This window comes from Gobio gobio (genome assembly GCF_949357685.1).
Source record: "Gobio gobio genome assembly, chromosome: 2".
NCBI classification, from domain to species: Eukaryota; Metazoa; Chordata; class Actinopteri; order Cypriniformes; family Gobionidae; genus Gobio; species Gobio gobio.
In genome coordinates, this window is record NC_137098.1 from 70,970,844 (window position 1) to 70,997,751 (window position 26,908).

At 41.3% G+C, this 26,908-nt stretch overlaps 3 long non-coding RNA genes across 3 annotated transcripts; 2 read left to right on the forward strand and 1 right to left on the reverse strand.

Annotated features, from left to right (window-relative positions):
- Window positions 1–4,823: 4,823 nt before the first annotated feature.
- LOC307120758 lies at window positions 4,824–20,515 on the reverse strand. The gene is made up of 3 exons (XR_013815860.1): window positions 20,134–20,515; window positions 19,876–20,043; window positions 4,824–5,681 (listed from the first exon to the last, which is right to left on the reverse strand). It is a non-coding gene; the product is annotated as an uncharacterized lncRNA (long non-coding RNA).
- On the forward strand, window positions 11,756–12,378 carry LOC307120763. Its single transcript, XR_013815861.1, has 3 exons — window positions 11,756–11,876; window positions 11,978–12,083; window positions 12,252–12,378. It is a non-coding gene; the product is annotated as an uncharacterized lncRNA (long non-coding RNA).
- Window positions 12,671–13,377, forward strand: LOC307120752. The gene is made up of 4 exons (XR_013815858.1): window positions 12,671–12,798; window positions 12,877–12,973; window positions 13,089–13,162; window positions 13,249–13,377. It is a non-coding gene; the product is annotated as an uncharacterized lncRNA (long non-coding RNA).
- Window positions 20,516–26,908: the final 6,393 nt, after the last annotated feature.

Genomic DNA, 26,908 nt, shown 5'->3' on the forward strand with positions numbered 1-26,908 from the left:
CCGCCTCCGCCCCGCAGCAGCCTAACACCGGCCGTCGGAGTGGGGCCGGCCGTGGGAAGGACGTGGCAGGTGGCAAGCGACCCTTAGACTGGCTGCCCAGAGATGGAGGGAACTGCTCTGAGGGAGATGGCTGCAGCACCACTCCCTCCCCCGGAGGAGGGCCGGGGGAGAATCTTTTGTTTGACTGGCACCCAAAACTTCAATAAAAGAGCAGTTTCCAATATCTCTGGGTGCCAAGAGAGTGCGCTTGGCGGTGGTCGACACTCCCATGCCTCGCCACCCTCAAGCACCTCTCCCTTCGCCAGCAGGGGACGCCGGCTGTCGGGACGCACACAAGCGGCCTCCCCACACTTGCACGTCCCCTCCGCGGATGCAGGTAAGTGTTGCACAGCACACTCAGATCCCGCCTCGGGCCGCTCCCATGCCGTCCGGGCCGGATCCCTGCGTTCCGCCTCGCTGCCCCGCTGCGGGTACGTCTGTGGTGCCGTTGATCCCCCTTGCTCGGAGTCTGGGAGCCTGGCTAGCGCTTCCCAGCCCGTCTCGGTGGCTCCTCCGTACCATCAGACTCAGCTATGCGCTTCAGTTCACCCGGCGTCCCCCCAAGTTCAGGGGCGTTCACTTCACGACTGTAGTGGAGGCGAACGCCCCCGTGCTCAGGGTGGAGATCGCTGTCCTACTGGCGAAGGATGCGATAGAGCCGGTCCCTCAAGCCGATATGAGGTCCGGGTTTTACAGCCCGTACTTCATTGTACCCAAGAAAGGCGGCGGGTTACGACCGATCTTGGACCTGCGATTCCTGAACCGGTCCCTTCACAGGCTGCCGTTCACGATGTTAACGCAGAAGCGCATCTTCAGGTGCATCTGTCCCCGAGATTGGTTTGCAGCGATCGACCTGAAGGACGTGTACTTTTCATGTCTCGATTCTCCCTCGACACCGGCCCTTTCTGCGCTTCGCGTTCGAGGGATGGGCATATCAGTACCGCGTCTTACCCTTCGGCCTGTCCCTGTCGCCCCGCGTCTTTACGAAGGTTGCGGAGGCGGCCATTGTTCCCATGAGAGAACATGGCGTTCGCATCCTCAACTACCTCGACGACTGGCTGATTCTTGCCCAGTCGCGGGAGCAGTTGTGCGAACACAGTGACAAGGTGCTCAGTCACCTCAGCCAGTTGGGACTTCGGGTCAACTGGGAGAAGAGCAAACTCTGCCCCACGCAGAGGATCTCTTTTCTCGTTATGGAGATAGACTCGGTCGCCATGACAGCGCGCCTCACGAGGAGCGCGTCCAGTCAGTGTTGAACTGCTTGAATTCGTTCAAGGGCAGGACAGCGGTACCACTGAAACATTTTCAGAGGCTCCTGGGGCATATGGCATCCGCAGCCGCAGTAACGCCGCTCGGATTGCTTCATATGAGACCGCTTCAACGCTGGCTACACGACCGAGTCGGGCTTGGCACAGCGGTTCCCTCCGTGTCCAATTGACTCCGAGGTGCCGCCAAACCTTCGGCCCGTGGTCGGACCCTTTGTTTCTCCGGGCGGGAGTTCCCCTAGAACAAGTGTCCAGGCACTCCGTTGTCTCCACGGATGCCTCATCCACGGGTTGGGGTGCCACGTACAACGGGCTTGCAGTTTCGGGTCTGTGGACGGGGCCTCAACTGCAATGGCATATCAATTGCCTCGAGTTGTTAGCAGTTCGTCTTGCACTCAGCCGCTTCAAAGTGCCGCTCAGAGGCAAGCACATTCTGCACTACACAACACTGCAGCCGTAGCGTACATCAACAAACAGGGTGGTCTACGCTCCCGTCGCATGTCGCAACTCGCCCGCCATCTCCTCTTATGGAGTCAGAAGCATCTGAGGTCGCTTCGTGCTGTTCATATTCCGGGCCTGCTCAATATTGCGGCCGACGAGCTGTCTCTGTTCTCTTGCAAAAGTTCTACATTCCCCTGTGGCACGAGCGGACATAACTTTTGCGAGAGAATGCAAAAGCATTGAAATATATATTTTTTCCATCACAATGTTCCTTTAGGGGCTCCATAAAAAAATGAAGCCAAATATGAGACAAGTTCAAATTTACAGCAGAATTTGAGTTTGTCTCATATTTGGTGACAGTTGCATCATTGATTCTGTTATTTTCCTGTTTATTACTGTGAAGCTGCTTTGAAGCAATCAGTATTGTATATAAAGTGCTGTATAAATGAAGGTGACTAATACTGCCCATCATTCTGTGTTTCTCATTTCAGGGTTTTTCTCAGTTCAAATCAAGGCAGATGAAAAAGAAGGTGAGATTTCATGAATTAAACACGATTACATCTTTTGTTAGTTAGTTTTTGCCACTGTGAAACATGTTTAGGGCTCCACAATTTCAGACATATAATGAAAACTCACAAACTCAAAAAGCCCATGAGTAACCCCTCCTGTACAAACCACCCATTCCAAGCGGGACTCGAACCTGGCTCCGCCGGCATGACAGTTGGACACTCTAACAAAGAGGCTAAAGGCTTCAACCCCTAGTGTCAGTCGCTAGAGCGTCTCTTGAGATCAGAGGAGTGAGGTTTACTCGCACAGCAACTACTAGCTGTCCTCCGTTACACATGCAAAGGAAATTAAAATACCAACGGATTTAAAGATGAAAATAAAGTAGGTACAGAATAATTCATAAGATTAAATTAGGATTTATTATTTATTTTACAAAATATGATAGATGCCAATTTGAAAAATTAAAATAAGCATTCCTGAAATCCTTATTTTATTTCAATTAAAATTGGTTGCTGTTCAATTCCTTCCATCCAAGTCAAAGGAGAAATCATTTGCTTGTTTTTATGGGAGTGTTTATGAAATATTGAAGATCCACCCACCTACTGTAACAACATCTCAATGACTCACAGTCATCGGCTCTGAACTTATTTATCACCATAATGAACCAAACTATTATTTAGAATATAGTTAACAAAATAAAGTGAGAGCCAATGGCAGAATGTCCTATGTGGGCCAGAATCAGGTCACTGTGATTCTCAAATCTGTGAGAAAAAAGAAAGAGAAAAAAACTGAGGATACTGATATAACAGGATCACACTAACTATTGTATTGACCTTAAAATAATGTCCATGAAACATGATTTGTGTGATCTCATGCATGTATTATTGCACAGCATGTGACCACAATTTTGTATAGGCCTATTATATGTTAAATTATATACAGTACCATTCAAAAGATTGGACATATTACTATGTTTAATGTTTTTGAAAGAAGTCTCATGCTCACAAAGCCCGCATTTATTTGATCAAAAATACAGAAAACAGTAATATTGTGCAATATTATTACAATTTAAAATAGTGGGCTTCTATTTTATTATAATTTATTTCAGTGATGTAAAACTGAATTTTCATCAGCCATTACTCCAGTCTTGTGTCACATGATCCTTCAGAAATCATTCTAATATGCTGATTTATTATCAATGTTACAAACAGCTGTGTGTCACGGGTGGCTGCAGGCAGATGGTGGAGTACATACTCATTGAGTAGGTACTTAATCTAAGGCCATGTCCCAAATGGCACACTTCATGTGCACTTTCGGTCTTGTGGACTTACAATGGCTGACGCGTGTCTCTGTCCGTTAAGTCCACGAGACCGTAGGGTGTCCCCTTTGTCATTTTAGGTCTCAGAAGGGTGCTCGCGAGCGCCCCCTTTGAGGTCGATATGCGCGCACGATGCGCACTTCAGCCGAGCCCACACTGGTGCGGGTTCCTCAGCGGACTTCTTCCCGACAATCAAAGTGGCGTTACGCCATGAAAGTGCGGACTCAGAGGAAGACTGCAAGGGTTTAAGCTTGGTACACTGTAAAAAAAAAAACGTTGAGAAAACTTATACGTTTAAGGCAACCAGCTGCAGAACATTTTTGAGTTCTCAACTTTGGGTCAATTAGTTGTACAAACTTTTTTCATGTTAAATAGTTGAATAAACTTTAAAAGCTGAATTTGTCATACAAAACATAAGTTGGATTTTTTACAGTGTACATACTCTGCAAGAACAGTTCGTTTTCTCGAGGTGGCAAGAACAAGAACAAAGTTCGTTCTGGCCAGGACATTCCATACTTCACGAGAAAAGCAGGTGCCAAACATCTCCGTTTCTCTGCATTAACCCCGTCCACTTAAAATTTCTGACCAATCACACAATAGTTCTCGGACACACACAAGAAAAAAGTTCTGCTCAGATGATGTGTCTAGAACAAGCTGCGAGAACAAAATGAGGTCATTTTTTTAACTGTTCTTGCGGAGTATGTAGTGGTCTTTAGGGTGCCGTTTGGTACAGGGCCTCAGAATGATGTTCAACAACAGGTTGTAATAATAAGATTCCTTTGACAGGCAAACAGGCAGACACAACACACACTAAACATAGCGTAGATCGGACAACTGTGGTGATGATGGTGACTACTGATATAGGGAGTGCTGATGAGTGACTATAGCTGTGTCCCAAAGTAAAGGGTGCGTACTTCAAAGGCCGAACCGAGGGACAGGGTTGCCAGGTCTGCACGACAAAACCCCTCCAAGTGCTAATCAAAAGTAGCGGAATCACTGCCAAAATGCGCCAAAACGTGGGGGGCGGGCGGTAGAAATATTGCTAAAGTAAAGGCAACTTAAACCTGTGGACAATAAGCTACAAACAACCCACAGCAACAGTAAATACAGCCCAATTCCAGACTTGGCAACACTAAACCGAGCATCGTTAAATGGCCTATAGCAGGTGTGTGACATCTGACAGCGGACGTTCGTGAGGAGATTTTAAAAAGAGAAATGAAGCAGAGAAGTTTGAGGGTTTTTTTGTGCTTTTTATGAGTTTTTATTGGATTTTGACATGCTTCAAAGCCTGCGACGATGGGAGACCGGACCATAATAACCAGGTAAACCTGTAGCCTATGGTTAAATATTTAATCGTTAGCAAGTTGCAACTATTAGTTAACAGTTTATTTCTTATTTTAAATGTAACTGTTACAATATATTTTAACATTTATATATTTACGTCCAAGTCTTTATTATTATTATTTAACTGACATCATCTCAGATGCATTGTACTTTTTATGATATGGCAGCCGTCGACTGATTCAGCCTTGCAAACCTGCGGACAAACAAATAATCTTAGATCATAGATTGAAAAGACCATTTACAGACAATACAGGCAAGTTACTAAGGAAAAATATGTTGACAGTAATAGCACCCCCTCTTGCTCAATCTCCACCACTTTTATTAGATGTCCTCAGAGTGTGCCCATACATATGTGTGTCAAATGTGTTGTAAATATCTCATTTATTTTTGAAGTTATGGACACTTATATTTATGATTGTCAGGGTTCAGTTTGTGTTTTGGACTATTAGTTTGTGTTATTTCACTCCTGTGTTCCTTTGCTCATTTTCCCACCAATCCTTAGTACCCATGGTAACCAGCTAGTCACTACCTCATCACTGCATTTCCCATCATCCTCCCTGGCCCTCACCTGCATGTAATTCACTATCACACACACCTTCACCCTCATCAACCTGCTACTTAAGCACACACCTCACACAGACACATTGTTTGGTATTGTTCATGAGTAAGAAAGCACTTACCTGATTCCAACGAAGATTACCTTCCTCCATTGTATCTCCTTTGTCCTCTGTGTCTGTTCATCATCTCCTTCTGTCACAATGGCAGAGCTGAAATGAATGCAAAAGATCCAATAGTGAGTAGTGATGGGCAGACCGAGGCTTCGTGAAGCACTGTAGCAGTTGAAGCAAATATGCCATATTGTTTCGAAGCTTCGAATCAATCTGACACCCGTCTCTACGGCGCCATCTAGTGGTCATTTGCATGTGTTGATCTGAAATACCTTGACAATGATTCATGTAAAAAAAATTGTTTTTAACATCTGTCTGACAACTACATGATCTTGGTTTTGTAACCTGTAGCCTCGTCATTGTAAAGAACTATATATATTTTGTTTGTTATACAAAATGAACATTAATAAAATAAATAAAGCCACAATGTGTCACATTTGTCACAAAACATTTGTATTCAAAAATATGAATTGCTCTGCTGTTGAAGGACTCAGCTGACTTCTTTTTTTACATATAATTTCTCCAGCCTTTGAAAAAATCCTCTCACAAGGGACACTTGTTGCTGGCATGCACAAATATTTTTGGATGATGTAAATACATGGATGATGTATTGTTGCAGAAGGCTAGCTGCCTATCACAATACACACATCTCACTTTATTTGGTGCTTCCAAATGGAAATGCTCCCACACCACAGATGTACGGCATCTCTTGCGTGCAGCCTCCATTTTTATATATTCTATTAATATATCTATCTATATATCACCTATGAATCTATATAATTCTATATATCTAACTTATGCTGTGCTATCTATCTGTCACTATCTAACTTAGCCTATATGAATGTGTCACTATATCTATCCTAACTATATGTCACTGTCTATACCTATCAGTCAATATATCTCATTTAAATCTAGCCTAAATATAACTAACCAAAGCGCACTATAAATCTCACTGCTATCACAAAATCACTGCTATCACAAAATCACTATCCTCTCACAAAAACCCACGAGGTGAAGATGGATTTACTTCACTTTTAAACTGTGGTGAATTAGGTTTATACAGATGTGTGACTGTGTGGCTTGTTCCCGCCCCCTTTAATCAACACAGTTTCGGAAGGCGCCACCTGATGAAACACTTTGAAGCTTCATTTAGCCATAGTCACGTGACATGGGTGTTTCGAATCACAGTTCGGAGCAGTGTTTCGAAACATCTGCGCTTCGGGATCTCGGCAAAGCCCCGAAACGTCTGTTTCGCGTCTGCCATCCCTAATAGTGAGTGCGAATGAATATTTATTCTCAGAAAAGTCCAGAGCAGGTAGAATCGGGCAGAAGATCAGATCACAGAGGCCGGTGACAGGTGACGCAGGAACACAATGGGCAAAATCCACAGCAGAAGGAATCCAGGACCGGGGACCGACAATGGGGAAAACACTGGACTGTCTGCAATGATCTGACAACAAAGAGTGGGTGATGAGACATTAAATAAGCAGCTGAAATGAAGTGCAGCTGGCGGTGATGATGAGATCGGCAGAAGTCAGTGACTACGCCTCCAACACAACCACTATTTTATATTAACTCTATTTCCTGGTTTTGAGTCTCTGTTCCGTAACAATGAGAGCATACAAATGACCCATGGGCAACACTGAGTGGATTTTTGTTTTTTTGCCACTTCCTATCAACATTTTGATATTTGGGCATTATTGTTTAGCTATCGACCTATGTTTTCAAATTTCCTGTGGGGGTTTCGTCTCGATCGGACAAACAGTTTTGAAGATGTTTGCAAAAGTTTAAGTGCTAAATCTCACTTTTGAACAAACCATAAGGCAGAACCTGGTGTGCTTGGTATCGTTGGACTCGGCAAGGATTCAGGAGTCTAAGGAGGTGACTCCCGTGAAAAGCGCTGGCTTGGAACTACTCATGCTCCTTCAGGACACTGTGCCGATAACGCATATCGAGTTTAAGATACGCCAGTGTCCTCAGACTGGCACCCTGGACAAAGACACTGCATGCCAATTTTCAAGTCAGTCGGACTAATGGTTGGGTGGTTATAGCATTTTCAGTTTTTTTCCTGTTATAGCGCCACCAAGTACCCAATCATCAAGTTTTTGTGACAAGTGACATTAGAATGAGCTCATACACAGTTTATATAGCTATTTTAGTGGCCCCGGTCACATTGAACATGTTGGCTCCCCTTAGCAATCGTGAATAGTAATTTCGGATTTTGCTGATAATTATTGATATTCACTCTCCAGAAAATATTTCTGCGCTGGTTTGGTTCCGATCGGGCCAAAAACCTAGGACTAGTTTGCAAAAGAAGGTTTTTCTGAAATGGCTTATTTTATTTTGTAATTAAAACACTTTACTGTTGCAAACCTGCTTTTTCATTTCTTCCATCAACCCAACGTGGCAGGAAATGTATATGTGTGGTATATTTTTCCTGTTTGTTTGATGACACATTGTCATAGTGTTTGCTACAGTAAATTATTACATGTATATGTAAAAGCCTCTAAACCTGTAAGTCAAGTCAGTGTCATTTGTATAGAACTTTTCACAATTCAACAATTTCACAATTGTTCTTTCCCTTGAACATATTCCAGTGAACAGAGCAGGATGGGGCACACCCAGCCAGTCGTCGGTATCAGGAATCTGTTATCCCCAAAACGCTCTGGATGGGAATTCCTCCACCTTCACGCATTCACTGAAAGAAAGCAACCCGTGGTGGAAGCTGGATCTGCTGAAGGTGTACACCGTGAACAGAGTGGTCATCACTAACAGAATACTACCCAACTACAGCGACAGGATAAACGGGGCAGAGATTCGGGTCGGAAACGTTTCTTCAGATGTTGTCAGTAACCCCATGTGAGTCTCTCTGATATATTCTTATTTACAGAGATTCTGTCCAGTTGGCTGGTAACTTTTTATATTGTTATTAAGTCAGGTCAAGTCAACTTTATTTACACTGTAAAAAAAATTCAGGTCTCTAATTGAAAATGTACTAGTGAGCGATCACATCTAAATTTTTCAGTTGGCCAAATTGAATTTCTGTGAATTGATGCAATTTAATTCAATTAAAATTCAAGAAATTCAATTTGGCCAACTTAAAAAATGTAGATGTGATCGGTCACTAGAAAATTTTCAATTGGAGACCTTTTTTTTTTTTTACAGTGTGTATATAGCACTTTTTACAATGCAGATTGTTTCAAAGCAGCTTCACAGTGTTAAACTGGAAAATAATGCAACACATTTTGATTTGGCTGTACAGCCGCTCCGGAGAAAACGGTGATGTCATCAGCTCATTTCAATTATCACACAGTGACAATGAGGGCAGATCAGTAATTTAGTTTATATGGTTAATTTAGTTTACTAATTAGATTCATTTGGATATTTAGTTGAACATTTAGTGTCCCCAACTGAGCAAGCCAAGCCAAAGCCGACAGTGGCAATGAATCAAAACTCCATCAGGAGCATAATGGAGAAAAATAAAGCTTGGGAGAAACCAGGCTCAGTCGGGGGGCCAGTTCTCCTCTGGCCAACAAACAAACAGCGTATGATTATTATTCTGGCAACTTTAAGGGCCCTATTTTAACGATCTGAAACGCAAGTGTCAAAGCACGAAGCGCAAGTAACTTTGTGGGCGGGTCTCGGCGCTGTTGCTATTTTCCCGGCGGGATAAATGGCTCTTGCGCCCGGCGCAAATCTAAAATGGGTTGGTCTGAAGTAGCTTCATTATTCATAGGTGTGGTTTGGGCGTAACGTGAATAAACCAATCCAAGCGTCATCCAACATTCCCTTTAAAAGCAGGTGCGCAAGTTCCATTATGGATTGCTATTATTATGGCGTATTTAGGCTACCAGGCGCACGCCAGGAGCGGTTCACAGCCGAGGAGACTGATGTGCTTGTAAGAGCAGGGAAAGACAGAGAAGTGAAGTTGTAATGTTGTACATTATGGTAAAGGTGATTTCACAGTCTTTTTTTTTTCAGTCTTTCAGTTTTTTCAGTTTTTCAGTCGATTTTTTTCCTGGTTCTTGACGGACAAACCAATTTGTCAGATGTCCTTATATAGGCTACATATGTCTTGCCACTATTGGGCAAACAGGTTGTAACGGTGGCAGGTTAAAAAAAAAATTAAATATAATATCTACTTTAACTTATACACAGTTCGGGCGCCAGACAAGCTTACTCTTGTCGAAATATAAATGTTATCTGTTGCTTTTTTACCCCCGGAAGGTCTCTATTAGCCACCGATTACAAACATAAATCAGTCTCAAACAAATATCTCATATTCATGGTTATATTTTTTCCAAACTAACACGAAAGCAAAAATAATCCAGAAGTTCAGTTTCATGTTATGAAATGTTTCTATATTTTTCAAAAGAATGAATGTAGAAAAATCACAAAAAAAGGAAAAAGTGAATAAATAATTAGGACAATTAATTAAACCCCAATAAGGGTCACATGATTCCCTCGACAAGAGGTGGAAACAGTAATAAGGAAAAGTATATATGTAGAGATCACCTTGGTTTAAATTAAAAGAAAAAAAACACTCATTTGTTCAACACAATGAAAACAATAATTACAATGAAAACAAAAATAAATAAGTAAATAAATAGATAGATAAATAAGAAAAAAAAATAACAGTCAAAATTGATGCAAGTATCGCTTAGAATACTCCTGGCAGATTCAACACCTTCAACCGTTCAGTCTCTCAATGCGAGCAAATTAAATAACAAAAGGAAATTCAACCAATCAGGTCTTTACAAAATTACAAAAATGTTTACACATTAAATCAACCCAAACACCTGGAGTTAAACAAAAGTCTTTGTCTTTGGTGTGATGTGATGAATGGGCGTGCTTGAAAGTTCAGGTATGTTTGCGTGTTGGTGTAGTTCGTGTGTTTGTGTGTGTGCGTGAAGAGCGCTGAGCTCGGGCCGGTAATGGCAGGAAGGAAACTGTTTTTTTTGTCTGTGGGAGTCTATTACGCTAAGGGAGTTTAAACAGGGAGTTCGTTCACCTGAGCAGCTCACTCGCTCTCGTCAGCCACAAAGACGTCGTCACTCTGCAACCAGCAGCCGTGAGTGCATGCCGCACTACAGAGATCGCTATGGAAACTCGCGTCCGCTTCAGCGACCCGACTGGCCCAAACAGCAGTGATGCGTTCAGTCTCACCAACTAGGCGGTTTCCTCAGGTATGCGGGTTTTCTCCCTCTCTCTTTCCTTCTCTCTCTCTCCTCTTTCTTTTTTTTCCTTCCTCCCGTTCCTCCTGTAACTCCTCCTTATATACACACATTTCCTATTTCCGGTTAATTTATTTCCCTCCTCCATCCGGCCACACAGCAAAAAAAAACTCCTTTTTTTTTCGTACTGCCACACTCTCCCCCTCTGGAGAAAACAACCCATGGTTGTAAGACAAAAAGTGAGAAGTGGGAATTAAAAACCTAAGAAATCTTCATCCTCACTAGCGGATTCTTGGAAAATTTCCAGGATTCGTTGCCTCTCTTGGATTTCCAACTCCTCTGATGTGGGGTAACATGGTTTCAAATTAGTCACATGCACAGTGCGAACATCTTCCCCTGTGGACTCCAATGCCACTTGATAATTCAACGGACCCTGCTGCTTTATTATACGGTAAGGACCCTTCCATTTTGGAGCAAGTTTTGCACTGAAGTAATGTTGTGCACTGGACTGGGGAAAATTCTTTAACCATATTCGGTCCTTTTCTTTAAAGAACACCTCCCGTCTGTTTTTATTGTAATTCCTAAGCTGTCTTTTTTGGGCTTTTTTGCAGCACTCCTTTGCCTTTACTTGAAGTTGGACAAGATTATTGACAACATCATAGGAAGGTAGATCGGGAGAGAGATTCCTACCGTGCAACAGTTTGTCCATTGGACCTTGCAATTTTCTCCCCAAGTGGAGTTCTGCGGGACTCATGCCAATGGACTCCTGGACAGCTGAATTGACTGCAAATCGTAGCTCAGGTAAGTAGTGATCCCATTTCTTATGGTTATCATCTACGTAAGCAGCAATCATATACTTGAGGGTCCTGTTTACTCTCTCTGTCATATTAGTTTGTGGGTGGTATGCAGTGGTGAGTTTTTGTGAGACACTCCACTTACCACACAACTCCTTAAATACAGCAGAAAGGAACTGGGAACCTCTATCAGATAAGATAAAGTCCGGAACACCCCATCGTGTCAGAATCTCTCTCCTGAAAATCGTCGCAACGGTTTGTGCATTGGCCTTCCTCATGGGAAACAGCTCCACCCAGCGGGTAAAGTAGTCCACAAAGACAAGAAGGTACTCATTCTGTTGGGTACTGCGGGGCATTGGTCCCATAATGTCTACCCCTAACATTTCGTTGGGATGTGAGGTGCTGATTTGTTGTATTTTTCCTGCAGGTTTACGATTTTCGCTTTTTAGAGTTTGGCACTTCACACACCTTTTGACGTAATTCTTAACGTCCGCCCACATCCCCGGCCAAAAAGCCACCTCATGCAGCCTCTGGTAGGTTTTGTAAATACCCATATGACCACTTAATGGGTTTGCATGATAGTGTTTCAGGACTGTCGAAATCAGACTGTTGGGCATATATATCCGATAATGACAGTGGCCACTCTTCAACTGTGTTGTGTGGTACAGTTTATCTTCCATTACCTTATATTGATCTTTCAGATGATCGCCATGTCCTGCCATTGTTTGGAATATTCTGATGACATCAGGGTCTTTGTGTTGTTCCTCCCATATGGCAGCGGCAGAGATTGGAAGGTCTGACTCCTCAGTTCGACTGGTATACACGCTACATCCGGGTGGGGTGTGGATCCGGGACAGAGCATCAGGGGCTACATTCAGCCTACCTTTCCGGTATTCAACTACAAAATCAAACTTCTGCAGTCGAAGAACCCATCTGATAAGTCGGCTGGTGGTTTTTGTAGAGCTCATTACCCACTGCAGGGCTGAGTGATCGGTCACCACAGTGAATAGTTTGGGCTCTAAATAATGCTGCCACCTTTCTAGAGCCCACACCACAGCAAGACATTCCTTCTCTGTCACGGTGTAATTTGTTTCTGCTTTGTTTAGAGTCCTACTTGCATAGGCAATCACCTGCTCTGAGCCCTGGTCCCGGCGCTGCGTCAGCACCGCACCCAGTCCGGTGTCGCTGGCGTCGGTATACACAATAAATGGACGTTCAAGGTCGGGATGTCCGAGGATGGGAGGTGAGGTAAGGCATGCTTTTAGCAGTTCAAAAGCCTGTTGACATTGGGGTGACCACTTAAATGCATGACCCTTTTTTTTCAAGGCATTAATGGGCTCTGCGATCTGTGAGAAATTTGCCACAAACCGGTGGTACCACCCGGAGAGTCCAAGGAAGCGTTGAACCTCTTTGATATTACGAGGTACAGGGTATGCACGGATGGCTTCCACCTTACTCGGGTCTGTGGAGATACCATGAATATTCACCACATGCCCAAGAAAAGTCAACTCCTGAAGACAAAACCTGCTCTTCTTTAGGTTTACAGTCAACCCAGCTGTCCGCAATCGATGGAGAATTGTCTGGAGATCGAGGAAGTGCTGGTCCATGCTTGGTGAGTACACTATAATATCGTCAATATAGACAAAGCAGATGTTACCTCGCAATTCTCTCAACACTGTCTCCATCAATCTTTGAAAGGTCGCTGGGGCATTTTTTAACCCAAAGGGCATGACTCTAAACTGATATAACCCTGATGGAGTGATGAAGGCCGTCATGGGCTTGCTATCTGGGTCCATTGTTACCTGCCAGTAGCCACTGTTAAGGTCGATGGTCGAAAAGATGGACGCACCAGAGAGGGATTCAAGAATCTCAGTGATGTTCGGGAGAGGGTATGCATCACTCTCAGTTATAGCATTAACCTTCCGGTAATCAACACAGAATCTCATTTTACCATCTTTTTTGGGAACTAGAACCACAGGTGAAGCCCAGGCTGAGTGAGATGGTTCCACGATACCAGCCTGTAGCATCTCCTCCAGCTGCTCTCTCACAACAGCTTGCTTGGAAGGACTCATGCGATACGGTCGCTGTTTAATGGGCACTGGATGGGTGATATAGAGGTGGTGTTGGAGAACATCGGTCCGTCCTGGACGAAGGGTACACACCTCGGAGTTGGACTCTAAGATTTGCCGTAGTTGGTGTTTTCCGTCCGGTGGCAGGTGAGCACCATTTACAGCCAGGTCAATTAACTCTTGATCATCCAAGTTGTCAAATGGGCATGATAGCAATGGGGGTGTGGGTGGAGGAATGGAACTAAGCAGGGAGAGGCTTTGCTTAACGCTCTTGTGATGAGGTCTCTTTTCCAGGTGTGGTAGTTTCACTGCAGGGATACTGGCCTGACCTGGTTGAAAAGGATAGTCTTCATTAGGGGCAGACTTGAATGAATATTTCCTGTCTGTCACGTTAATCTGCAGACCACTAGAGAATATAAAGTTCAAACCTAAGATCACTGCATAAGCAAGGGCTTTGGAGGTGAGGACAGCCACCCACACTGAGTAAGTCTTATCATGGATAATAATGGGCAAATTTATCCAGCCTAGTGGAACTTCTGCCACACCATTAGCTAAATAAAGTGGTCCAAGAGTCCAAGGGTGAAGTTTGACTTGTGGGTTAAGTTCTGACAAAAGGTTTTCATGGAGGAGGGTGTAACTTGCGCCCGTATCCAGTATAGCCTTCCCTCTCCAAGTGCCAATACTAATGGGTATTACTAATTGTTGTGGTACCGCAGTTGGATGATTTGGGGTATTGAGACCGGTGGTGGTACTCTCTTCCATGGTCATAGATGGCCAGGGTGTAGCTGCTGCAGACACCGCATTGCTGGAAAGGGTAGCTGGCTGACGAGGCGGACCCCCAGACTTCAAAGGTTGGAAGGAATGCTTGTTATTGTTGGCACGATACTGTCCAGATGGCTGGTTAGGAGAAGCAGACGTAAAATGTGGGCAGTTTCCAGGTGAGTGGTAACCTTTACACCTCCAACACTGTACTTGAGGCTTCTCCACGGTTTGACTAGAAATTGGTCTTTGTGTCATTGTAGGTGGTTTTATGGCCTTACGTCCCTCATATTGGATTTGCTGCGCATAATCTTTTTCCAGCTGGTGACCCAGCTTCACTAGATCTTCGACCGTGCTTACTCTGCTGCGTAGCTGGCTGGCAAGATAGGGCTTGATATTTCTAAGGATCAATTTTACCATGTCACTCTCTGTTAGGGCAGGCTTCCACCTTTTGCAGAGAGCCCTGTACGAGAATGCAAAATCCCTGATGGACTCCTTCTCACCTTGGGTCCTATTTCTGACCCGATCTGCCAGCTCATCTTCATAATCCTCCGAGAGGAAAGCTGAGAGGAAGGCGGATTCGAAGTCACTCCATGTTGTTATAGAGGATCTGGCAACTTCCCACCAGTCACGGGCAGTTCCATACAGGACAGTTCGGAAAGTGGCCAGCAGGTCTGTATCAACCAAGGGATGTAGTGCTAGAAAATCTTGACAACGGGCCAGATATAGCAACGGATCTGGGTCGTCGGATGGCCTTCCAAAGGTGGGAAACGTTAATTTCAGGTGGTCACTTCTTACCCCTGTAGCAGCGGATGGAGGTGCGAGTGCAGGTACAGGTGCAGGCCCTGAGGGTGAGGGAGGAAGGGAAGGGAGCGAAGTAGAATCAGGAGGGGATGGTAGTCTCTCCTTAAGTAGATCCACCATCTTCTTTTCTTGAGTTTTACATCGATCAGTCATCTCAGTCTCAAACTTCCTTAAGTTGGTACAAAGAATAGCAGTTTGACTGTTGCATTGCTGTATTTCTGTGGTCAGCTGATCATGGCTTTTTTGAAAGTGTTGTTGCATGGTTTTTAGGTCTTGTTGAACTTCCAGCTGGAGCTGATCCACCATGAAGCGTACCTCAGATACCACAGTAGATTCTACTTTTTGAAGTTCACCTGATATCATGAGTTTTATGGCTTTAGTTAACTGATCAGCCTCAGACTCATCCTGTTTTCCACTCGTGGCCATTAGGGTGAGAACTTGCTGCTGGTTGTCCCTCACTTTGGTAGAGAGGTTATTAATTTGGTCACTGTGCTGAGAAGAAGCTGCTTTCAGCCCCTGGGTAAGTTCACCGACTGCTTTTGTTTGAGTTTTTACAAAATCCAGAAGTGTATCCCAATTACCTTGAACCCTTGAAGTAAGTTGGTGCATTTCTCTTCCAGGAGTTGGGAGTACACCGGGCAAATCCTGCTGGGTCACAGAGAAAGAAGAAGAAAGGTCAGGTGATGTGCATAGCTGCATGGGGCCTGGCCCCTCTTCCCAGGAAAGAGTTTGTACTGGAGTGCTAAACTGGACATGTGATTCAGGATAGCTGGTTCTAGAAGGCACTTGGGTGTATGGAACACGTGGTAAAGGATGACCAGGGGTAACCTGAGGATGTGTGACAGTTGGCCATGTAGGGGTTGCAACGTCTGGAGGAGCTTCAATATCCACATAAGTGGACATAGGGGATGGTGTAGTGGTCATATCTGCAATTACAATGAACTGTGTACAATGTTATGTCAAATGGAAGGTGTATGTGTGTCAGGAAACAATCAGAACATGCATAAAACAACAATATGACAATGTTGTAACAGTGTTCAATAAACAAGTCTAACCCACATACATAAATTTGACTTCTTTTTTTTTTTTTTTTTAAGTATTTAAACACCAAGTCCCACTTCAATTGTCCTCATTAATGGTTACCTCTCCTTAAATACAGGCTTTTCCTCCCACAGTTCAAAGAACACAGGTTACCAAATACACTTTTCCCCAAAAGGTAACAAAATTGTCAATCACAGTTTGTAGAGGGTGTTTCACAAATTTTTCCCCACAGTTCAAGTCTTCATCAAAACAAAATTCGATATATTGTTTTCTCTTTTCCAAAAAAAAATTCAAGTCCCTGTTCGGGCGCCACTTCTGTAACGGTGGCAGGTCAAAAAAAAATTAAATATAATATCTACTTTAACTTATACACAGTTCGGGCGCCAGACAAGCTTACTCTTGTCGAAATATAAATGTTATCTGTTGCTTTTTTACCCCCGGAAGGTCTCTATTAGCCACCGATTACAAACATAAATGAGTCTCAAACAAATGTCTCATATTCATGGTTATATTTTTTCCAAACTAACACGAAAGCAAAAATAATCCAGAAGTTCAGTTTCATGTTATGAAATGTTTCTATATTTTTCAAAAGAATGAATGTAGAAAAATCACAAAAAAAGGAAAAAGTGAATAAATAATTAGGACAATTAATTAAACCCCAATAAGGGTCACATGATTCCCTCGACAAGAGGTGGAAACAGTAATAAGGAAAAGTATATATGTAGAGATCACCTTGGTTTAAATTAAAAGAAAAAAAACACTCATTTGTTCAACACAATGAAAACAATAATTACAATGAAAACAAAAATAAATAAGTAAATAAATAGATAGATAAATAAGAAAAAAAAATAACAGTCAAAATTGATGCAAGTATCGCTTAGAATACTCCTGGCAGATTCAACACCTTCAACCGTTCAGTCTCTCAATGCGAGCAAATTAAATAACAAAAGGAAATTCAACCAATCAGGTCTTTACAAAATTACAAAAATGTTTACACATTAAATCAACCCAAACACCTGGAGTTAAACAAAAGTCTTTGTCTTTGGTGTGATGTGATGAATGGGCGTGCTTGAAAGTTCAGGTATGTTTGCGTGTTGGTGTAGTTCGTGTGTTTGTGTGTGTGCGTGAAGAGCGCTGAGCTCGGGCCGGTAATGGCAGGAAGGAAACTGTTTTTTTTTGTCTGTGGGAGTCTATTACGCTAAGGGAGTTTAAACAGGGAGTTCGTTCACCTGAGCAGCTCACTCGCTCTCGTCAGCCACAAAGACGTCGTCACTCTGCAACCAGCAGCCGTGAGTGCATGCCGCACTACAGAGATCGCTATGGAAACTCGCGTCCGCTTCAGCGACCCGACTGGCCCAAACAGCAGTGATGCGTTCAGTCTCACCAACTAGGCGGTTTCCTCAGGTATGCGGGTTTTCTCCCTCTCTCTTTCCTTCTCTCTCTCTCCTCTTTCTTTTTTTTCCTTCCTCCCGTTCCTCCTGTAACTCCTCCTTATATACACACATTTCCTATTTCCGGTTAATTTATTTCCCTCCTCCATCCGGCCACACAGCAAAAAAAAACTCCTTTTTTTTTCGTACTGCCACAAGGTCTTATCCTTAATTATTACAACTAGCCTGAATCATTTGTAAGCTAGATTTATGCCTATTTTTTTACATCTTCGTGGCACACCACAATGATTTCCACATCTCATGTGTTAATATTTTTTTAGTGTAACAATTTATGATTTGCAAAAATAACTGTTGCATCTGTGTAGATTACATGAGCAAAGTGTATGCGCGTTGTGCACGCTGTACATTATGGTCAAGCATGCGCCCTTAAAATAGCATAATGAACAACGCGCAACGCGCCACTGACTTTAGACTAGGTTTTTTCTGGTCAGTGGCGCAATTGTTTAATGGAACAGCAAAATAGCACCAGGGATTGTTTGCGCCGGAACACGCCTCCTTTTTTGCGCTGAGCCGCCCAGGGAGCGCAAGTTCATTCACTAGTTTTGCGACGTGCTTCTGTGGAGGGAAAAGCGCGCTTTGCGCGGGTGCAAAATAGGAATGACACATGCGTCGGTGTACAAAGTCAATTGCGCTGGGTGCAAGATAGGGCCCTAAAGGTCAGAGGTCATAATAGATCAGAATATTCAAAAGATCGGAGTCATCACACCGGAGACGAGTTTATTGAGGATGACATATCGATTAATTAAAAAAAAAAAAAAAAGGAATATTCAAACGATCGGATCAAGCATCTTTAGAACCAGTTCACTGTTTGTCCCCACTGTTTACTGATGCTAACTCGTTTTACAGAACATCCTGTTGATATGAATTAGAGACTTCAGCACTGTTTTTTTATCTCTGTTTTCATTGTGAATATATAGTAAAGTGTAATTTATTCCAAATGAATTCATTACTCCAGTCTTCAGTGTCACATAAACCTTCAGAAATCATTCTGATATGATGATGTTTTTTGCTGCTTAATATTTGTGGAAATTATGATACTTTTTCTGGATTATTTAAAAAGAAATGAACAGCATTTATTTGCATCTATTACATTTATTATTAAATTAAAGAATTATTAAAGTATTTGAATGATTTCTGAAGGACCATGTGACACTGATGACTGGAGTAACGATGCTGAAAATTTAACTTTATTCACAGGAATAAATTACATTTTACAATATATTCACACTGAAAACAGTTGTTTGAAATTGTAGCAATATTTTGCAATTTTACTGTTTTGTTGTATTTGATTATATACATGCAGCATCAGTGAGCATACAATACTTCTTTGAAACACTTTTGACAGGAACGTAAAGCGTTCTTCAATTTGATACAGATGTAAATGAAAATAAAGATAACTTGCTTTTCAGTACACGTTTTTCAGATATCGATTCAGTTCAATGAAAGATTCGTCAGAATTATTCAAACTGGCCTCGTATTTTTTAACAAATTAATGGCATGATGGCACTAGAGGTCCCACTTCACAACAAGAATCCCTTTGTCCACACATCCCTTTGTAAGAAGACAAACGGGTGTGATAAGACCCTCAACAAAGAATTCCACAAACAAGTGACCATTTTGATCAGGATTGTCAGTTGTGACAATTTTGACAAAGTTGTGAAGGTGTGAATGACCATGGGCTGCCTAGGGCCACCAAGCCAGTTCTATCCAGAACACAGAAAGAACAAAGAAAGAAAAAGACAATCTCTACACACATTGGCTTGAAACCACAAAATGGACAGGAAACTGTAAGGAACATGTCCTATACATCTCCATACTCATCCAGGGAGCTGAGTACACACAGTAGAAACCACACCTGGAATAACAGCCAATGCAATCTCACCCACTGACACAGAAATGGACATATGGGTGATATCTCAAACTATTTGCATCAAGTTTGGACTCTATGAGTTCAGAACACTGCCACAAGGACGAGAAAGGTTTGGAAAATAAATGAAGCATTTCCAAGGGTCAACTGTGTATTTTGGGACAATTCAGCAAGCTCCACAGAGTGGAAAGGTGGGATGTGATGGGCGGACACTTGAAATGCTACTACCCAATCACAACACTACAGCAGGAAGGCGGGAATTAGTTATCCCCTCCCCAACTGGAAGGAATAAACGCCTTCCCAAGCGAACACACTCTTGTTCTGAGTTTCTTACCTGACAAGGGAAGGAACAACAGCACGACCAAGGTTATACTCTTGCGAGTAAACCTTCACCCGCACGGACCTTCAAGCAGCCCAACTGCTCCTGCTGAGACTTCAGCTCCAGAAATCAATGCCTTGACTCTTGCTGTTGTAACCTTCAGTCTACAAAGTCCCGCTTGTTCTGTAAACATTTGACAGAGTTACTTTTATCATGGCGGGGACCCGACACACATCACTGAGAGCTGGTATCAGTTGTTTTTGGTTCACCTACAGGTGGAGGAGGGTGTGGGCCCTGGCGTTGTGACCGAAGAAATCTCTCAGGAGGAAGGGGAGGGCGAGTTGGGCCCATCCACTTTGGTGGTCGCTGCTTTTTGGTTGATATCTGGGGACTTGCGATCAGCGATAGTGTGATAGTCTGGTCCATTTTCTCTGAGAAGCTCAGAAGTGGGGAAGCTGGAGAGAGGAATAACATGTCTGGTGAAGGGGGCTGTTGCTGTGGGGTTACTGGAGGCAGTAATATGTTGTCCTGGCTTCCCTTGTTGTTTTCCATAAAGTCATCCTTGGGTGCTGAATCTTGCAGCAGTTCTAATCCGTCACAGTCTGTCTGTGGTGAGCTCTGTGGGCATGGCTCAGCTGGGAATGTGTCCTTGAGCAGTGGTTGTTGTGGCTGCGTGGTGTTATCATTGCCCTTGTGCGATGTGTCAGCTGCATGTCCAGTCAGATGCTAAAATTAAGTCCTGACCACTTTAATTTACAGCTGCAGATTCACACTTACCCTGTAACTACATGAAACAAGAGGGGAACAAACACCACTGTAATTTAAGTTAATGCAGCCTAAAACAATCATTTAACTGATTTGAATAATATACATTTATAATGTTCTATGTGTATGCTATAGTAAAGAGATGTGTTTTTAGTCTAGATTTAAACTGACCGAGTGTGTCATAATTTACAGCCCGTAGATTCCAGAGGTGGAAAGTAACGAATTACATTTACTCGCGTTACTGTAATTGAGTAGTTTTTCTGCGTACTTCTACTTTTTTAAGTAGATTTAAAAATCTGTAATTTTACTTTTACTTAAGTATGTTTTGTTTGAATTATTGTACTTCGTTACATTTTAAACCACATCCGTTACTGAGTAAACATAAATAATACAAAGGGGGGGAAACGCGATCTGGAAACGACTGCATTGAATTGAAGGCGGGAGAATGAACGCAAAAATTACAAAAAGATGAAGACGTCAAACCCAGCTGAAAGCGCAATGCCTTCGTGAACCCCTGGATACTACGGAAAAACTTTGGATATAGACAAAAAATAGCTGGGTGTTGTCCTGGAGGATATCAAATTAGCAAAAAAATGTTGATGCAATGGAGGAAACACATAAAACATGTTCGGGAACAACATCCCTCTGTGCAGATAAAGGTACGTTTATAACTTAATAACATTTATAACGAATGTTTTCTGTGATGCAGAGGGAATCACGGAATTACCTACAGTATAACGCAGATGTCACGTAAAACACGCAAACTGATGGATGAATGAATACATCGACAGTAGAGCTGTACAATAAATCAAATTGCGACATGGACTGTGAATATTAAAGCTGAAAACACTGCTATATGAATATATGATCTGCTTGTTCTTTCTCTGTGTGAACGAGCAGTGCTGTTTCGTCTACTAGTCTACATACTTAAGTAGCCTACGTGATGCTCGTGGTGTTTAACGTCTAAAAAAACATATTTGGGCATGAACATACAGTATGAACATTTCCAGAGCTGATCTGAGACCCCCTAATGAACATTTTCATCATTTTATTTGATTAAAAGCCATTATCAAATACACTCTGAAACAGATCTTCCCTGAAATAGGTCCTCACTAAAACCCGTCAAAATAAACAGTTTAACTAGATGAAATTGTGACAGAAATATATTACTATTGTAGGCCTATAGAATACTTGTCAAAATAATAATAACAACAAAATTAATATTACATAATTTAAACATTTATTTAAGAATATATTTTTAAATCCATGGTTTAATTTAGTAAAACAGTAGCGCTTTGCCCCCAAAAATTAAAGGATAAGTATTTGATTACCACCGTTTTGGTAATGTATTTGTATTAAATCATAAAAAGAAAAAATTCTTAGGACTCTATTATTCTTAAAGTTGTTAATCTAATTCATAATAATTTATTTAGTTCATTAGACATGTTTTATTGAAATTTTAATAAAACAAAAAATGTTTTCAAGTTTGTAATAATAAAGCATTTGTTCAACCAAAAAAAAAAAAAACATTTTTCATTAATTTAATGCCATTTTAACTGGTGATTAATAATAACCATAATTTAATAATACAGTTTATTTATTAAATAATTAATACCGTGATGCTGTGAAACTGATGTTTTCATATCGTGAAAATCTCATTATATTACTGGGAGAGTCCCCCACCCTGCTGTTAAAAACAGTAACTCAGTAACTTTTACTCTGAGTACATTTTAAATGAACTACTTTTTACTTGTACTTGAGTCAATTTTTAGACAAGTACTTTTACTTCTACTTAAGTAAAATATTTTGTTACTCTTTCCACCTCTGGTAGATTCATACTTACCCTGTAACTACACAAATAATTACTCCTTAATTAAAAAAATACTTACAGTATAAATCATTTGTTTATTTTCCTGGTAGTTACCTTTTATTCCCCAAATATTACATACTGTTCCCTTATATCTACACATACAAACTTTATAATTACACTATAATTACCGAAAGTTACGCTGTAAATTTGCTTTAGCTTAAGCAGTACTTTCCGGGCTGTTATATAAAACATTAGAGAGTAATTTGTTTGTTCATCACGTTGTTTACTTTCTTTGCATTCAGGGCATGAGGAAAACACTGGTTTACATACCGGATAAAATCTAGCAAAGATCAGGCTGTTGACGGTATTGGTTTCCTGAGGCACAGGAAGAGTCCCACAGGAAACTCCCTCAATGATCACAAAATTAATTTGGCCATATACAATAAAATACAACACTAACATTGTTTCAGAATAAAGAAATATTCTACATTCCCTGCGTTGTATTACATTACAATATAATGATCTAAAGATTAAACACTGATGAGACCTGAATAATGGAGCCAATATTGGTGGTTGTCTTGATTACGAGAATGTTTATAACATTACAAAATTCAACGACGCTGTTTCTCTGTTTCTCACTCTTTCTAACATGGCAAATACTCACACGTTTCAATTGCATTCGCAGCTTGGCTGCAAACAAAGAAAACAAATAGTATAAAACATTATATGTTATATAAGTTGGGGAAAATATCAAACCCTACAATATACAGTATTAATTTAGAGAAAAGATGATAAGTGAAGAGTCGTAATTAAAACTCACTCTATTGTTTCTCTACAGATGTGCTGTAATTTCTAGTATTCCATCAGGAGCTTCCCAAAGCTTCTCATGTAATAGGATGGAGGGACGATATGTATCTGTGGTTATTCCTGGAACTGATAAGATTCTGACTCTCGCTGAGGTGGAAGTCTATGTGGTTTATCCAGGTAATTCATAACAACCTGCTCTAAACCCTTTTCCAGGGGAATTTGACTTTTTGAAGCCATTCTCATTGCATTCAAGTGGTTTTAATATAGTTATAGAGTGTAGTTCTAGTCTAGATCCAGACAGATCTGGCAGAAATGCATTCCTAAAATGAAGCAAACTAAAATATTTATTGATACTGTCATTTTACAGATAATTTGGCAGCAGGAGGAATCGTCACACAGTCATCAACCATTGACAACTGGATCGCTGAACGGGCCATTGATTTCAATCCAGGTTTTTTCCCACAACCATCATTAGCGTGCTCATCAACCACTATTCAGACTAACCCATGGTGGAGGCTGGATCTGCGTAATATTTACAGAGTTAGTCAAGTGGTCGTCACTAACAGACGAGACTGCTGTCCGGAACGAATAAACGGAGCAGAGATTCACATCGGAAACTCTTTGGATAACAATGGCAACAACAATCCCATGTGAGACCCTCTTTCAGTGCTTAATATCCATAGAAATCCCTGATTCCTCAAGGCTGAAAACACAAGTGCAGAAAGAATAAAGTCTAAATGAAGTTTTCTCTGTCTCTCTGTAGATGTGCTGTGATTTCTAGTATTCCAGCTGGTGGTTCGTCCACCTACGCCTGTAACGGTATGGAGGGTCGATATGTGAACCTGATCATTCCTGGAGATTCAAAGATTCTCACTCTGTGTGAGGTGGAGGTCTATGGAGAAGGTCTGATCAAACATACTATGTTGAAATATGTCCATTTATTATTGATTATGCCTGCTCTCAGCAGTCAATAAAACCCACATGTAGTCGACACTAAACCATGTTCGTCCTCACTGCAAGTGAACCTGTATTGGTGTCTGGGAAGAGGTGGAAAGTAACAAATTACTTTTACTCACGTTACTGTAATTAGTAGTTTTTCTGCGTACTTCTACTTTTTTAAGTAGTTTTAAAAATCTGTAATTTTACTTTTACTTAAGTATTGTTTAAAGTATTGTAGTTCGCTACATTTTAAACCACATCTGTTACTGAGTAGGAATAAATAATACAAAGGGGGGAAAACGCGATCCGGAAACGACTGCATTGAATTGAAGGTGGGAGAATGAACGCAAAAATCACAAAAAGATGGAGACGGACGGACAAGACAGACGTCAGACGCAGCTGAAAGCGAAAGGCCGTCGTGAACCCCTGGATAGTATGGAAAAGCTTTGGATATAGACAAAAAATAGCCGGGTGTTGTCCTAGAGGATATCAAATTAGCAAAAAAAAGGTTGATGCACAGGAGGAAACACATAAAACATGTTCGGGAACACCATCCCTCTGTGCAGATAAAGGTACGTTTATAACTTAATAACGTTTATAACAAATGATTTCTGTGATGCAGAGGGAATCCCGGAATTACAGTATAACGCAGATGTCACGTAAAACACTGATGGATGAATGAATGCATCAACAGTAAAGCTGTACAATAAATCAAATCGCGACATGGTCTGTGAATATTAAAGCTCAAAACACTGCTATATGAATATATGATCTGTGTGAATGAGCAGCGCCGTTTCGTCTACTAGCCTACATACTTAAGTAGCCTACGCGATGCTTGTGGTGTTTAACGTCTCAAAAATATATTTACATATTTGGGCATGATCATACAGTATGAAAATTTCCAGAGCTGATCTGAGACCCTTAATGAACATTTTCATCATTTTATTTGATTAAAAGCCATTATCAAATACACTCTGAAACAGATCTTCCCTGAAATAGGTCCTCACTAAAACCCGTCAAAATAAACGGTTTAACTAGATGAAATTGTGACAGAAATATATTACTATTGTAGGCCTATAGAATACTTGTCAAAATAATAATAATAATAATAACTAACAACAATAATAATATTACATAATTGAAACATTATTTAAGAATATATTTTTAAATCCATGGTTTAATTTAGTAAAACAGCAGCGCTTTGCCCAAAAAATGAAAGAATAAGTATTTGATTACCACCGTTTTGGTAATGTATTTGTATTAAATCATAAAAAGAAAAATTTCTTAGGACTCTATTATTCTTAAAGTTGTTAATGTAATTTATAATAATTGATTTAGTTCATTAGACATGTTTTATTGAAATGTTAAAAAAATAAATTTTAAGTTTGTTATAATAAAGCATTTGTTCAACCAAAAAAAAAAAAAAGTTTTCATTAATTTAATGCCGTTTTAACTGGTGATAATAATAACCATAATTTAATAAAACAGTTTATTTATTAAAGCAGCACTAGGTAACTTTTCAACCTTCATAGTATATTTTCAAGACTCTTGTGATGATACATCGACTTACAATAGGTTGAATGACACGTCTGCCATAGCCTGACGCGGTCTGTATCGTTTTTAATCGTACTTTTAAACTTCGGGTTTCGGGTAGTAACCTGAGAAAAAAAAGAACTACAAAATTCGACTGCTTTACGGTATATTCGTCACTTCCACCACCACCCCCACTTCCTTAAATTCAGACGTGCAACTAAACAACTATCATTTGTTTGCCGGATGTTATAGTCATGGCCGAAGCAGCACAGAAAAATAAGAAAGCAAAGGTTTTGTTGGAGGAAAGCAAAAAGAGGAAACGAGAAAGTGATTGGATTAAAGGCAGGACGAGGATCAACATTGGGCCAGCGTTTGCTCGTTGGCGTGAGCTGGAGGAGGAGGGGCTTCATTCTGGCAAGTAAATACGTAAGACGTACAAAATCATATTTTAGGATACCTAACATGTCTGTGATATTTTTTTATTTGTCTTGCCTCAAGCTATAATGCAAATCGATTTTTTAAATTTGCAGATGCATCTATGGTAGCTTGATATTAATATTGACGATATATGGTTATTACCTACCACTCAAACATTGAATTGAAGTATCATATAGATTCTGTAAAACGGGAACCAATAGACTAGGCTACTATAATGACGCTGGCTTGTAAACGTGAGCAACGCGATCATTTGGCGTTTGAAAAAAATAAAACCCATGAAATGATATTCATATGACATGCTGAAACATATGCCACTGTACCTGGGATGAAGACATTTCACACGCGACGCAAGCAGAACACCTGCATGTGAACGCCATAGACAGGTGAACTCCTGCAGTGTTCAGGGCTATCATGGTTGTCATGTCAACAAATGCACGTGCGCAGCATCCCCTGACAGAGTTTACGACAGTAGTTGAGGACAATACTGTTTCCCAACTCTAGGGCGACCCCGAGAGCAAAACCTACCTAGTGCTGCTTTAAATAATTAATACTGTGATGCTGTGAAAACTGTTTTTATATCGTGAAAATCTCATTCTACCACAACCCTACACGGGAGAGTCCCCCACCCCGCTGTTAAAAAAGTAACTCAGTAACTTTTACTCTGAGTACATTTTAATGAACTACTTTTTACTTTTACTTGAGTACATTTTTAGGCAAGTACTTTTACTTCTACTTAAGTACAATTTCATTGAAGTA